At 45.1% G+C, this 15750-nt stretch overlaps 1 protein-coding gene across 2 annotated transcripts in view; it reads left to right on the top strand.

Moving 5' to 3' along the window:
* The first annotated feature begins 9036 nt into the window (after positions 1–9036).
* The window catches only part of G3BP1 (G3BP stress granule assembly factor 1), a 35131-nt gene continuing 28417 nt past the window's right edge, over positions 9037–15750 (top strand). For both annotated transcript variants that reach the window (XM_060765491.2, XM_060765490.2), the window contains exon 1: positions 9037–9179. The gene's annotated coding sequence lies outside the window, so the exon portion shown is untranslated. The remainder of the gene's footprint in view (positions 9180–15750) is intronic.

The following is a 15750-nucleotide window of genomic DNA, read 5'->3' as shown; positions in this document are numbered from 1 at the left end:
TAGATCATAACATTTAGCTTCCTTTCCAACCCTTTCCCCTCCGTTTTTGGGTGATTCTAAGCATAGCATCTAGTAACATTCCTAATCCCTCTTTTGTTTCTCTTTCCTTCTACTGTTTCCATTCTCCTTCCACTTTATCAGTTTTCTTTCTTATTCAAAGTGCTTGTGTGTGTTGTGGTTTTTCACACTCTTACCTGAAAGTTCTTCTATTTCTTAGGTGCCTGAGTGAAACGAAACCAAACATTTCTTATTTTCCTGCTTACTGCCAAGAGTAGAAGAATCTTTGCTTATTCTTAGATCTGACAATAGGATTTTCTTCGCCAGTTTTAGGGCCAGTAGCTCTTGACTTTTTAGCAGGAACGAGACAACAAAAAACAAGTAAGCAGAGCATTCCCCAGCATGCCAATAAGGTTTGGCTGAGAATGTTCTTGTTATGTAACTGTTGAAAGGCATAAAACATTTGTAGGCAAGCCAGGCCTGCCGAATGACCCTAGGTAAAATGTCTTTTTGTTATGTGCTTTGAAGTTGACTCTGACTTATAGCACCCCGTTCTCTTAGGTTGTCTTGGCAAGATTTATTTGGACACAGATTTGCTGTTGTCTTCCTCTAAGGATGAGAGAGTGACTTCTCAAGGTCACCACGTGGGTTTCCATGGCTGAGTGAGTATGAGAAGTCCTTGCCCAATGCGCAAGCCACGATACTATGCTGGATCACAATATCTAATAGTTTTTTTGTATTATAGGCTGACCTTGCAATTATAGCAGGCAGCAACTGCCCTCTGAACAGCTGGGTATCTTGACCAAGTGGCCATTTGAACTTCTACTGCCCTTCAACAACACTGTGATGGAAATATTAGAAAGTTTCAAATGTGGATTACTTCTAATGCTGGTGCCAGTACCAACCAGCAATTATCTAGGGTTGCTGGTACTGGCATTAAATCTAGTCCCAAGAATGATTGTAAGTCATGGATGCACCAGGAATGCCCATACAGGGAGTCCCTGAGTTACAAACAGCCAACTTACATATGACTTCTAGTTACAAACGGGGATGGGACAACAGAACGTGGAGGAAATCTACTCTTAGGAAGGGAAATTTACTCCAGTAAGAGCATCCACCCCCAGTGACGCAGTGGGTTAAAGCGCTAAGCTTGTTGACCGAAAAGTCACAGGTTTGAATCCGGGGAACGGTGTGAGCTTCCGCTGTCAGCCTCATCTTCTGTCAACCTAGCAGTTCGAAAACATGCAAACGTGAGTAGATCAATAGGTACCGCTCCGGTAGGAAAGTAAAGGCTCTCCATGCAGTCATGCCGGCCACATGACCTCGGAGGTGTCTACAGACAATGCCGGGTCTTTGGCTTAGAAATGGAGATGAGGACCACACCCCAGAGTCGGACATGACTGGACTTAATGTCAGGGGAAAACTTTTACCTAAGAGCATCCACACTAGAGGCATGGAGAGGCTCCTGCTGTACCATTTAAGTAAGGTCCATTGTGTTAAAACAACGTGAAATCTGTAAATTTCTTAAAGGAGTGAAACTAATCCTAGCTGAATTTGGACACAATGCACCTGTCAGGCCAACAAGTGATCATCATGCGTAAAACACCAAAAAAAAAAAAAACACAGCGAAAGAGACGTAAAAAGCAAAAGAAATTAAAATACATTACAACGCATGTGCAAAACCACATATATACACATATACACAAATACACACACATACAGACAAAACATATACTCACAGACTGGGCCACAGCAACACATGGCAGGGGACGGCTAGTATGTTATACATATGTTGATATAGAAATAGTTTCCCTCAATAATTTAGATGTTTTTTTCTTGGGATATGTTGTGAAAGCTCACACAAAACTTAACTTTCTAATTTGTTTTGGTGATAGAATAGGGTGTTTTCATCAGTTCATGTAAAATGAATGGATTTTTGTATCTTTAAGACATTTGGGATAGCAAAACATCTGCAAGAAAAAGCTATATTTGTAAACCTTTTGGTCAGAAATCATGAAAAAACATCCTATTTCTATGTGAAAGAAGGAATAGCACTTCCTATGCACTGGGGTATACTACAGGAGAGGCAAAAATGGAAACATTCAAGAATTTATATAACAACAACAACAATAATAAATGTATTTCTTATCCATCTCTCCTTGTGGTGCGAGGTGGGTGACAGCATAGATAAAATACATAATTATATAAAATACACATATTGAAATGTATTTCTACAAAATTAATATCTTAAAATACATAGAACAATGATTAAAATATAATGAACACAAGACAAGTTTAAAATTCATGACTGGGTAGGCCTGCTGCAAAAGAGAAGTCTTCACTTGTTTTAAATTCTGACAGCTGATCTAGGTGTCGGAGCTCTATCTGCAGGACATTCCATAGTCTTGAGGCGGATGGTGAAATGGTTATCAGTCGGGTCCCTCAGACCATAGTGTTCAGGATAGATTGTACGGGAGAAGCTGATCCTGTAGGTAACCTGGACCTAAACAATGCAGAGCTTTAAAGGTCAAAACCAACAATTTGTACTTTGCTTGGAAACTCAGTGACAGCCAGTTGAGTGGCTTTAGTATAGGTGTAATATGTTAATTCCTGGATGTTCCTGTAACCAATCTGGCTGCTGTATTTTGAACCATCTGGAATTTGCAAACTTAGTACAGAGATAGCCCAAAGTAAAGTGTACTGCAGAAGTTCATCCTTGAGGTTGCCAGCACATGCACTATCATCTTTAACTCTTCTGAATCTAGGAAAGGGCGCAGCCGTCATATCAGCCGAAGTTGGTAGTAAGCATTAGGTATAAATGTGTATTGGCAAGGACGACTTTGTGTGTTAATGAGTTAAACTTCTCAATTTCTCTTTCAGGAACCTGAACATGAATCATCAATTTTAAAAAGTCGTTGTGATGCAGTTTGTGTGTCTCTCATCTGACACAGGTCCACTATCCTTTACACATTGGAAGGTAAGTAATTGTGAAAAGATATTGGAAACAATGACTTAGCTGGGGATAGTATTAACTTACACTGACAATAACATACGGTAATATGTGTGTTCCTGTTAACTTTATAACTCCATGGATTTCCTAGAGTTTTCTTAGCCAAGGAATGCTCAAGAGTTGGTTTTCCACTTGCAGAATCTGGTATTCTTTGGCCATATCTTTCCAAGTACTAACCAGTCCTGATGAAGCTTATCTCCCAAAGTCAGATAGGATTGGATAACTTCAGAGTATTTAGACAGATTGCTTGCAATTCGATTGAGAAAATATGTATGTACTTGATGTGTGTAACCAGAAGAACTGCAAACTTCTCCAGCTACTTCTTCACGTGTCCCTCTCCCCTGTACTATTTTGCCAGCAGTTGCTGGTGAATGGTAGGCGTGCGGGGTGGCGCCCTGCACACCCTCCCTCCTCGTCCCCATCAGATGGGGAAAAGGATGCAACTCATGTTGCTGCATAGCCCTTTCCAGCAGATGGGGAAAATGGCTGAAAAATGTGGGTAGCTTCATTGGAGCTATCCGAAAAATGTGGGTGGCTTCATTGGAGCTATCCGAAAAACACTTACCAGGGCATCGTGGCTGAGGATAAATGGGGCAGGGCCTGCTGGGCATCATGTGATGGCACTCGGCAGGCCCCTTCCCCAAAGTGTTGCAAGGTAGTAAGTCTAATGCAAAAGGTGAACCCTGATGCACCAATTTTAATATCATTTCAAAGAGTAAGAGTGTATCTAATATAGGCTTAAGGTATATTGTTGAATAAATTGCTGTAATAAGGTGTGTAAAAAAGATAACTAGAAAACTGATCTAGTAAAGGACATAGTGATAAATAATTCAAAAGTTATTTGGAGGAACTACATGTACATACAGCCTTTATTCAGTTTAGAAAAGATACACCTTGTTCAAACCCTTCTTTGAAGTTATATTTCTGTAATAACTTGAACTTAGACACGAATATTTGGAAATACATCTTTCATAGTTAAGGTCCACACATTCTGGCCAAGACTTAGAATATGTATATTGCACAAATAATACGAGAGGACAGGATGCCTGCATTGTTTATTTAGAGTTAAAAGAAAGAATTATGCAAGAAAAAGTTGCTATTGCTGAATCTTAACCTTTTAATACAGAAATTAAATGTGCAACAACACTGTGCACGTAGTCATCTTTTATGCTGATTTGTCTGTGCACATCTATGATGCTATACGTGATAATGTCCACACTCTCAATTCTGCTATACATCATAAGTAGGAACCAGACTTGAGTTATCTGTGGAATAGACCCATTGATGCAAATGGATCTATTCTGATGAAACTTTGATCCCAACTGTTCATATTAGCTTTTTCATGTGTCTTCTGCATATATGAATATCTTGAATGCTGTTGTATTGCGGTGTGTTAAGATTTTAGTAAGGATGCTACTGATGGTGCATTCAATTGGTCATGCTTCTCCTGTGTGCCTGTTATCAATGTATAATATGTTCTATATTTTTTTCTCCTTCTCCAGACGTCTATGCATAATATTTTTAAATATTTTTAAAGCATTAGGAGTTGTAACAGTTTTGCATTATGAATTCACTTTGTTATTGACCTTAAGATTGGCAGGCATCCCAGTGTGTGGCCAACAATTGGGGGGGGGGAGCCCTCGATGGCGCAGTGGATTAAACCCTTGTGCCGGTAGGACTGAAGGCCGACAGGTCGCAGGTTCAAATCTGGGGAGAGTGCGGATGAGCTCCCTCTATCAGCTCCAGCTCGTCATGCGGGGACATCAGAGAAGCCTCCCATAAGGATGATAAAACATCAAAACATCCGGGCGTCCCCTGGGCAACATCCTTGCAGACGGCCAATTATCTCACACCAGAAGCAACTTACAATTTCTCAAGTCGCTCCTGACACGACAAAAAACAAAACAAAACACGGGGGTGTTCCTTATTGCTGGGCCAGTAGCAGCCAAGTGAAATGCTATGAGAGGTTCTCAGCGCTGGCTGATTTTTACTCTAGGCTATCCATTGCTGTTATGTGATCCCTCGTTGTCAGAGTAGGACAGTCTTCCAAAATCAGTGTATTGGTGGGTCCATAGGTGACTGTGGAGCCCTATTCTTGATCTGCATCTTCTCCCGCAGTGAGGGCATAAGTTTCCAGGTGGAATGAGGTCCCGGTCAGGGTTGGCTTGATGTGCCTTCCTCATGGCATGTTTCTCTCTTTTGCCCTCCATTCATGCCTCTTCAAATTCTACAGCACTGCTGGTCACAGCTGACCTCTAGCTGGAGTGCTCAAGGGCCAGGGCTTCCCAGTTCTCAGTGACTATGCCAGAGTTTTTAAGGTTGGCTTTGAATCTCTTTAAATCTCTTTTTCTGTCCACCAACATTCTGTTTTCCGTTCTTGAGTTCGGAGTAGAGCAATTGCTTTGGGAAATGGTGGTCTGGCATCCAAACAATGTGGCCGGTCCAGCGGAGTTGATGGTGGAGGACCATCGCTTCAATGCTGGTGGTCTTTGCTTCTTCCAGCACGCACTCATTTGCTATCTGACCATTGTTACCATATTACGAACTGGAAGAGCAGGGCTGTAGCAAAAATTAATGGGGAGGGGTGGCTCTTACAGGCCCGGGTGGCTGTAGTGTTCCTCCACTAGAGTACTCTTCCAACTGGCCCTCATTTTCATAGCTTATTATTAAGTTATTATTCCTGTTATTTGCCATTTTGGTCACGTGCTGATATTGCTTGGTCTATGACGGGTCCACAAACTTTTTAAACAGAGGGCCAGGTCACAATCCCTCAAACTGTTGGAGGGCCGGATTATAATTTGAAAAAAACATGAATGAATTCCTATGCACATTACACATATCTTATCTGGAGTGCAAAAAACACTTTAAAACAATACAATAATTAAAATGTGGACAAGATACTTGGAGGAATGAGACCCACCACGTCCATCCTAGACCCCTGCCCATCCTGGCTTCTTAAGGAGGCCAGAGGGGGATTGGCCGAGTGGGTAACGGTGGTGGTTAATGCCTCCCTTCGGGAGGGCAAGATTCCAGCGAGCCTAAAACAGGCTGTTATAAAGCCGCTGTTGAAGAAACCATCACTTGACCCCACTAAATTGGACAACTTTCGGCCTGTTTCCAATCTCCCCTTTTTGGGCAAAGTCATGGAAAGCGTGGTGGCCTCACAACTCCAGGTATTCTTGGGAGACACGGATTATCTGGATCCGGCACAGTCTGGTTTCAGACCGGGACATGGTACCGAGACGGTCTTGGTCGCCTTAGTGGATGATCTGCGCCGGGAGCTAGACAGGGGGAGTGTGTCCCTGTTGGTGCTCCTGGACCTCTCAGCGGCCTTCGATACCGTCGACCACGGTATTCTTCTGGGGCGCCTTGCAGGGATGGGTCTTGGGGGCACTGCTCTGCAGTGGCTCCGGTCATTCCTGGAGGGTCGTACTCAGAAGGTGTTATTGGGGGACTCCTGTTCAACGCCGCAGCCGTTGACCTGTGGCGTTCCTCAGGGATCCATCTTGTCCCCCTTGCTGTTTAACATCTACATGAAGCCGCTGGGTGAGATCATCCGGAGTTTCGGGGTGCGGTGTCACCTGTACGCAGATGACGTCCAACTCTGTCACTCCTTCCCACCTGCTACTAAGGAGGCCGTCGAAGTCCTGAACCGGTGCCTGGCCGCTGTAATGGTCTGGATGAGGGCGAACAAACTGAAATTAAATCCAGACAAGACAGAGGTACTCCTGGTCAGTCGCAAGGCCGAACAGGGTATAGGGTTACAGCCTGTGCTGGACGGGGTCGCACTCCCCTTGAAGGCGCAGGTTCGCAGCTTGGGTGTGACCCTGGACTCATCGCTGAGCCTGGAGCCCCAGGTTTCAGCGGTGACCAGGGGAGCATTTGCACAGCTTAGGCTCGTGCGCCAGCTGCGCCCGTATCTTGGGAAGTCTGACTTGGCCACGGTGGTACACGCTTTGGTCACATCCCGCCTCGACTACTGCAACGCTCTCTACGTGGGGCTGCCCTTGAAGACGGCCCGGAAGCTTCAGCTAGTCCAGCGCGCGGCAGCCATGTTGTTAACGGGAGCTGGACGCAGAGAGCATACAACGCCTCTGCTGTCCCAACTCCACTGGCTGCCGATCTGCTACCGGGCCCAATTTAAGGTGCTGGTGTTATCCTACAAAGCCCTAAACGGTTCCGGCCCAAAATACCTTGCAGACCGCATCTCGGCCTACGAGCCCACGAGGGCCTTGAGATCATCCGGGGAGGCCCTTCTCTCGGTCCCGCCCGCCTCACAGGCACGTCTGGCGGGGACGAGGGAGCGGGCCTTCTTGGTGGTGGCCCCCCGACTGTGGAACACTCTCCCTGCTGAAGTTAGACAGGCGCCCTCCTTGATGGCCTTCCGTAGGGGCCTAAAAACATGGCTCTTCGAGCAGGCCTTCAATTGAGTGTAGTTAAATTGACACTGGAATGAATTAGGACTACGAATTTCGGCTATGACCCCAGGACTTGACGAAGCGGATTTTTAGTATAAGTATATGTTATGTTGTATTTGTCTGGTTTGTATCGTCTTGACTCACTGTACACTGTCTTCTTTGTTGTTGTTCACCGCCCCGAGTCGCCCCCGGGCTGAGAGGGGCGGTCAATAAATGCAAGAAATAAATAAATAAATAAATAAATAAAATGAAGAACAGTTTTAATAAATATAAGCTTATTAGTATTTCAATGGGAAGTGTGGGCCTGCTTTTGGCTGATGAAATAGGGTTGTTGTTGTTGTTGTTGTGTGCTTTCAAGTCATTTCAGACTTAGGTTGACCCTGAGTGAGGGCCGGGTAAATGACCACAAAGGGCCGCATCCAGCCCCCGGGCCTTAGTTTGAGGACCCCTGGTCTATGACATGTTGGTGGGCATGTGCATATGTTACCTAAATACCCTAAGGCACTGGATCCCATTAGATCTTGGTAGCTAAGCAGGGTCATCTTTGGTGATGGGAGGCGACCAGTGCCTTGAATGCACATACATGAACATATGTGCATGCTGCCACAAGAAAACCCCTCAAGGTCCAGTGTATACAAGGTTCACTCAAATCCAGGGGACTCCTTGGCTCGTTTGTTCTCAAATACAGTGCACTCTCAGTTAACCAGAACGCAGGCAAACGGTGGTACTCACGAGTAAACAGCAAAAGAGAAATCGAAGGAATAATTCTTTGAATAAAAATTAAAATAAAATCAGATTAGCAGAAACGTGTAAACTTGGCATGCCTGTTGCAATTCGACGCTTGTTAGTAAAGTTCATTAAGTTGAGAAGTTTTTTGACTGCCATTTAACTAAAATTGCGTGCTGGAGTCACAAAGCTGTTTGCACAATAGGTGTTAAAACTGTCTTAGTTTGCTTTAAATTTCTGTATTTGATGCAATACCAAATCAATACAGAGTGTATGGTATGGCACAGCATGGGACATAGTATTAATGTGGATTATAATGAGTTCCAGGCACTCATTCGGTGATTGAAGAGACTACCCAGAGCAAGGCGAGGACGCGCACGCAGCCTCTCCCGCTGCTCGGAAGCGGCAGAATATTTTCAACGCCTTTCCCTTTAAGAAACGCCACTCCGTCTCCTGTCAATCACGGGATAACACCTTTGGCAATTGGGCCCGGCGACCGGCGCTCGTCTTCAGCCCGCCTCTCCTCGCACGGGGTTTCCAGTCCTCGATTCCTAGGGTTCCCACTGTGCAGCGCACCTATCCTTGGCGGGCAGCGTGGCCACGCCCCCGCGGGTTCTCACTCCTAATAACGCGGGGAGCGTCGTCTCATTGGTGTTTGCCAGATCCGTCGACTCCTGACTCTGCCTTAATAGGTCTGCGCTCCACACCTATTGGCTAGAACACCTGTCTGTCAGAGAAACCGGCTTCACGTTATCCGCAGCCAGATTCGTCGATCCAGTTGCCTTTCCGAACGCGGCCTGCCCCTTCTTCCTCCAGCTGGCCTATCAGCTTCCGAGCTGGGGAGAGGGCCGGCTTCTGACTGGTTGCGAGCGTGCCACAGGGTTAGGTTACGCGCGAGGTATATTTAGCCGGCGGTAGAGCACGCTGTTGCGTGAGGTGCTTCCCGTCTCCTTCGGCTCGCCCGCTTGTCTGCCTCGCACGGAGTGAAACCTCCTCCTTCTCGCCGCCCATCTCCGCCTCGCCCGCAGGTTGGTGCGAGAGGGGGAAAGCCGTTGGGTCACGTCCTTCACGAGCCGGCGAGCGGCGCGCCTTTGTCGTCACCGTCGCCATAGACACGCGGGCTCCGCGCGGCCTTTCCTGACTGGGGGGCGCCGGGCGAAACCATTACACATTGGGGGAGAGGGGGGTTGACGAGCACATTGAGTGGGCCTTTGGCTCTGGCGTTGAGGAGGCGATGCTCCCCCTTCCCCCCTCGGCAGCGAGGGAAGAGGTTCTGCCCGGGATAAGGGGTGGCAGAGCGGCCAAAAAAGGAGCGGGCCGCGTTGCGTATCTGAAGCCGCGCCGTTACTAAGCGAGCTGAGGTCTATTAACAGGAATTCGTGAGGCCCAAGAGGAGAGTTCCATTCAGGATTCTGGAAAGGGGGTGGCGGGAGTGACTGAGGATCCCAATCTGGCCCAGATCGAGTGCTTCCCCCCCCTCCTCGAGGACCTCTGAATAGCGGAGGGCCCGAATCGTGACTGAAAACCTGGAAGGGCCTGGCTTGTGGGCTCCTCTCGCGCCTTTGGGGGAAACCGCCCCGCCAAAGGCTTCCTAAAAAGGGGCGGAAATCGGGGGAGGTGTAACAGACGCCTCGCCTCCCCCTTCCAACCATTCACCTTAACAGAAACCGCTGCAATCCGGAGGACAATAGTGGCGAGGGAAGGAAACCTTGGCAAAGGAGGCAGGGCCGCAAAGCGGGTTCATTGCCGCCTCGTTGTGTGAGAGCGGCAAGCTTTTGTCCCTTCCCTTGGGCGGTCCAGCGTTGGCTTCTTTTCTTTCGTTGGCCTCGGATTGTACCCAATGTCGGGGTTTCCTTGGCTTTGTTCTAGCAGTATAGCCAGCAGAAAATCAAACCCTTTTGCTTCAGAGATGGATTGTTAGTATTTTAAAATACAGAATAGATCCCCGCAAAACTAGACCAAAGCGTGTCTGTACCAGTGAGGACATTTGTCAAGGTCAGGCTTAGCAGTAATAAGAGGTCGATGCACATATTTTCTATCTTTTCCTTAACTAAGTTGGACACTTGAGTACCCTTGGAAAGATTGTTCAGTGTGTGTGTTAGTTTGAGCATGAAAATCTGTAGTGAAATTGGTGTTCATCACACGCAGATATATATACTTACACCGTGTCAGGTGGCAGCATCATAATCTACTGCAGGGTATTTGTAGCAAGGGGCAGTGCTTCCAGTCTGTGCTATTTTTATCCTCTTTTTTTCACAGGCATGGCACAAGGTTAGGAACTGCAGGCAGACCTACTGAAGTTTGCAGATAGGTGTTCCCTATTCTGTGAACTGCTACTTTAGGGTCATGTGAAAGGCTGTGGTCAATCATCGATGGAAGAGTCATGCTATTTAGTTAAAGAGCTTTATATATGTGTGTATTTCTTTAAAATGGAGGATATCTTATGTTTAAATTATATTGAAGTTCTTTGAGAAGTGTAGTGTTAAAGATTGACATGATAGTGCATTGTTTGTCTCTTCTAAGCACTTTACAGGCTTGTATTGTGTTTTAATATTGAGCCCTTAACAGTGATTGAATTGTCTTTTGCTTGCATATAAGCAAAGTGGATGGGGTTATAATAAACATCATCTGGACCAGTTATATTATTTTTGCTGTCCATACTTTCTAGCATTTCTCAGAGTAAGAAATGCCTATAGTTGGAACTCTGTTTTTATAAAGGGAATACTACAATCTTGTTTCTCATTAATTTATTGAAAATAAAAATAAAGTATGTGATCAGAAGGAATTAAGAAAATAAAGATGGTTAATTGTGTATTTTCCCTTATGATGTAGTTTCACTTATGATGTAGATTCAGGAGCACCTCATGAGTTACATAGGACTATTTTCACTTGGAATTCTCACCTCCTCCCTTCCCAGAAACTGAAAAAGCACATGGATAATATAAAAAAGTTAAGGAACAAAGAGCACTTTCTACAAAGCTGCATGTGGTCAAGCAGTCCTCTAGAAATACTCATTTTTTGTCATTATTGTTTGGACAAAGTCATATTTAAGTGAGCTCTACAGCACTATACTTTTCCAGTATTGGGATTCCTATAGCTTAGACTCCCACTCCCCCAGTAGCTCATATTAATAGAATATGACAATTGTAGTATAACAATACCTTTGGAATGGTTAATTCAAACTTAAGTGAATCTTGAATTTTTAAGAACGGTGGAATGTAGTGATTAAAAGTCATATTAGGCATTTATTAATTGGCTTGGAATTATTTTTCCTCTTGGTACAGAAGATGTATGCTTTCAAATTTTTGATGCTGCAGAGTTGCTCAGTATAATGTATTTTTCAGTTGCAACTTTTGAGGCTTCCTTTCCCTCAGTGAGTTCTTATGTAATTAGTGGAAATATAATGTAATAGCAATCCCATAAAGGTCAGAGCTCAGGGGTCAGTCTGTGGCAGAGGAGCCACAACTTTCCAGCCCCTGCCAGATGTATGTCAGTGCAGAATGAGCTGTGTGTGTGTGTGTGTGTGTGTGTGTATATATATAGAGCAATTTTCACTCTCTTCTTGCCTTTTTCCTCCATTAGTTTCAACAGGAAGTAAAATGACAGCTTATTTCCAGCCAATACAGCATTTATGTATCCATTTTGATCATGTGCCCCAGAAATGAAGATACTGGATGCAGAGCTTTCCTGGATTAGTCCTGCAGTACTCCTCCCTCACTATTAATTTATATTCTACCTTACTCCCAATAATAAAACTGAAAGTGGCTAACATATTTAAAACGATAAAGATTAAAAACCATATAGAGACTGTAAAGAAAAGTATTACTCGGTTATTTAAAAACAGTCAAACAATTTTTATTTAAAGCATTGGAATTCAAAAAATGCATAAAATGCAACACACATCTACCCTAGTCATTTTCTAAAAGTCTGACATTATAAAAATGTTTTGACTTCCTGGGTGAAGGTGGGTGGGTGGGTGGGTGGGTGGCAGGCATCTTGGCTTCTCTAGGGATGGAGTTCCAAACTCTTTGAGCAGCCATGTTCCCACCAAATGTGCCGATCAAAGAGTGGAGCTTCTCTGTACAATCTTAGACCTTTGATAGACTCAGAACGGGTCCTTTAAATAGCCTGGAACTAAGCAGTATAGGTCACAAGTACTTTAAATTGTGCCTGAAACGGACTGGTGGTCGTTGAACTGAAGTGCAGTTAAAAGTGGCTGCAGGTCTTTGGACAAATTGAAGTTTCTGCACACTTTTCAAAGGCAGCATTATGTACAGCTCATAGTAGTACAAACAGGATGTAACTAAGGAATGGGCTACTGTAGCCAGATCTGAGTGGTCACAGTCTGAATAGTAACTTTAATAACACTTCTGGTTACTGCTCAAACTTGGGCCTCCCAAGTTAATAGCTGAATACAAGAGAAACCACAAACTAAAACCCTGTCTTTTCAATAGGAATATAATCCCATTTATCACAGGCTGAATCCTTGTTCTCAGATCTGTCTTTCATTTGACTGGGTAAAACTCTGTTTTGTCTGGATTAAATTTAAAATTGTACTCCCTCATCTAGTCTATTACAGATTATGCACTCTAGTTTTGCATGTAACAGCTTCCTTAGTGTTAGAAAGGAGTAATCAAGCTTGGCATCATCAGCATAATGGTGACACCTGATCCCAAAAACCCAGACAGTCTCCTGTTGATAACATGTTAAATAGAGTAGAGAACGAACCCTGAGGAACTCTAGGCTAGTAGTGGCCAAGGCTTCAGACAAGAATCCCCTAGCATCACCTCCCAGAAAGAATAGAGCCCTGGTAGAACAGTAGTATATCTAAGTCCCATCTCAGTAAGGCACCCAAGAAGTGGTACCCATGATGGTTGATAGTGAAAATCTCCAATAGGTCTGACAGAACCAACAGATTCATACTCCCTCATTTTTTCCTTTTCCATTAATTGTACATTATCCACCAAGTTAACCAGAGCAATCTCTATCCCGTAATCAAAATGAGTGATAATTTACCTATGTCAGAAACTCCCAACAGCTGAAAAACCACCACATGTTCATTACCATACTCAATACGACAGGTTGGAAACTGACCTACAGTTATTGAGTACAGGAGGATCCAGGGAAAGTCTTTGCCACAGTCCTACAGGCCTGTTAGGACCCTGCCTTGATGCCAAGAGGCATCCCCATACTCACTCAGCCAACCCTCTATGGCCTGTTTAATTATCCAGGAAGGACAAGAATCTGGTATTATTTCCGATGGCCCATAGAATAGAATAGCTATTCTAAGGGCCATCACAAAACAACACACACTTACCCCACCACACCACCACAGCTCCCAATGCCACATCAGTGCGAAACCACAGAGTCCAGCATAGTCACAGCTCTAGGATAAAAGCTATCCTTCAGTCTGTTTGTCCTTGTCTTTGTCACCTTGTGTGGTCTGCCAGATGGCAATAATTTTTTAAAAAAGAATATGCTGGATCTCTCCAAGGGTCTTGTTTCTCCAAGGGTCCTGTGTACATCCTTGTGCTTCACAAATTGAAAAGTAAAAATCAACACTGGACAAGTAAGAGATCAAGGTTATGTTAATTGAGCCGGTATTGACTCTAGCAACCAGGTCAAAATGAATGATTTTATAAGTGATTGGTGAGCAAATGTTTCACAGTGGGTTTTTGAGTGCCTTACATTTTTCTTTGGGCCATATTGTAACAGATCGTTGATAGCTTGAAACAATTCTGTGGGACAGTTCTGTGAATGGAATGGTAACAGCAACAAAAGAAGTCTTATTTGACATCCTTATTGCCTCAACATAGGCCTTTAGATAGAATTTAGCTGCCTGACTTTGACTTGTTCTGAGTTTTATGTCAGTGTAAGTGTAGTTTCCATTTCTTTTGTATTATTATTACTTACTTACTTACTTAGGCGATCCCTCGTTGGACGAGTAAGATGGTCTTCCATCATGGGTTTCCTTGTGGGTCCGCATGTGGCTGTGGAGCCCTATTCTTGCTCTGCATCTTCTTCCGCAGTGAGGGCATTGGTTTCCAGGTGGAAGGCGGTCCCGGTCGGGGTTGGCTTGACGCGCCTTCCTCCTGGTACGTTTCTCTCTTTCACCCTCCACTCGTGCCTCCTCGAATTCTGCAGCACTGCTGGTCACAGCTGACCTCCAGCTGGAGCGCTCAAGGGCCAGGGCTTCCCAGTTCTCAGTGTCTATGCCAGAGTTTTTAAGGTTGGCTTTGAGCCCATCTTTAAATCTCTTTTCCTGTCCACCAACATTCCGTTTTCCGTTCTTGAGTTCGGAGTAGAGCAACTGCTTTGGGAGACGGTGGTCAGGCATCCGGACAACGTGGCCTGTCCAGCGGAGTTGATGTTGGAGGACCATCGCTTCAATGCTGGTGGTCTTTGCTTCCTCCAGCACGCTGACGTTTGTCCGCTTGTCTTCCCAGGAGATTTGCAGGATTTTCCGGAGGCAGCGCTGATGGAATCGTTCCAGGAGCTGCATGTGACGTCTGTAGACAGTCCATGTCTCACAGGCATATAGCAGGGTTGGGAGGACAATAGCTTTATAGACAAGCACCTTAGTATCCCTACGGATGTCCCGGTCCTCAAACACTCTCTGCTTCATTCGGGAAAATGCTGCACTTGCAGAGCTCAGGCGGTGTTGTATTTCGGCGTCGATGTTGACTTTGGTGGAGAGGTGGCTGCCAAGGTAGCGGAAATGGTCGACATTTTCTAATGTTACACCATTAAGCTGTATCTCTGGCATTGGAGAGGGGATGGCTGGTGACTGCTGGAACAGCACTTTGGTTTTCTCGATGTTCAGTGACAGGCCAAGCTTTGTGTATGCTTCTGCAAAGGTGTTGAGAGTGGCTTGTAGATCTTCTTCTGAATGCGCACAGACGACATTGTCATCAGCATACTGGAGTTCTATAACAGATGTTGTTGTGACCTTGGTTTTGGCTTTCAGTCTGCTGAGGTTAAATAGCTTGCCGTCTGTCCGATAGATGATTTCCACTCCGGTGGGAAGCTTCCCATCAACAAGGTGAAGTATCATTGCGATGAAGATGGAGAATAAAGTTGGGGCAATAACACATCCCTGTTTGACACCCGATTCCACCTTAAATGGGTCACTTTGGGAGCCATTGCTGTCCAAGACTGTTGCCATCATGTCATCATGGAGGAGCCGCAGGATGTTCACAAATTTGCTTGGGCACCCGATTTTTTGGAGGATGGTCCAGAGAGCGCTGCGATTCACTGTGTCGAATGCCTTTGCAAGGTCGATGAATGCCATGTACAGAGGTTGGTTTTGTTCCCTGCATTTTTCTTGGAGCTGTCGTGCAGTGAAGATCATGTCCACAGTTCCTCTGGAGGGGCGGAAGCCGTTCTGGGATTCTGGGAGGGTGTCTTCTGAGAGGGGCAGAAGGCGGTTTGCAAGGATTCTTGCGAGGATTTTCCCAGCAGAGGTTAGAAGGGAGATACCTCGATAGTTTCCGCAGTCTGTTCTTTCCCCTTTTTTGAAGAGGGTGATGATGGTGGCATCCTTGAAGTCTGCTGGGATTTTCTCGGTCACCCACACTTTTTCTATGAGCTGGTGGAGTT

This window comes from Anolis sagrei, chromosome 2 (genome assembly GCF_037176765.1).
Source record: "Anolis sagrei isolate rAnoSag1 chromosome 2, rAnoSag1.mat, whole genome shotgun sequence".
Classification (NCBI taxonomy): Eukaryota; Metazoa; Chordata; class Lepidosauria; order Squamata; family Dactyloidae; genus Anolis; species Anolis sagrei.
The sequence above is the reverse complement of the archived record's forward strand: the minus strand, read 5'-3'. Positions and strand labels throughout refer to the sequence as shown.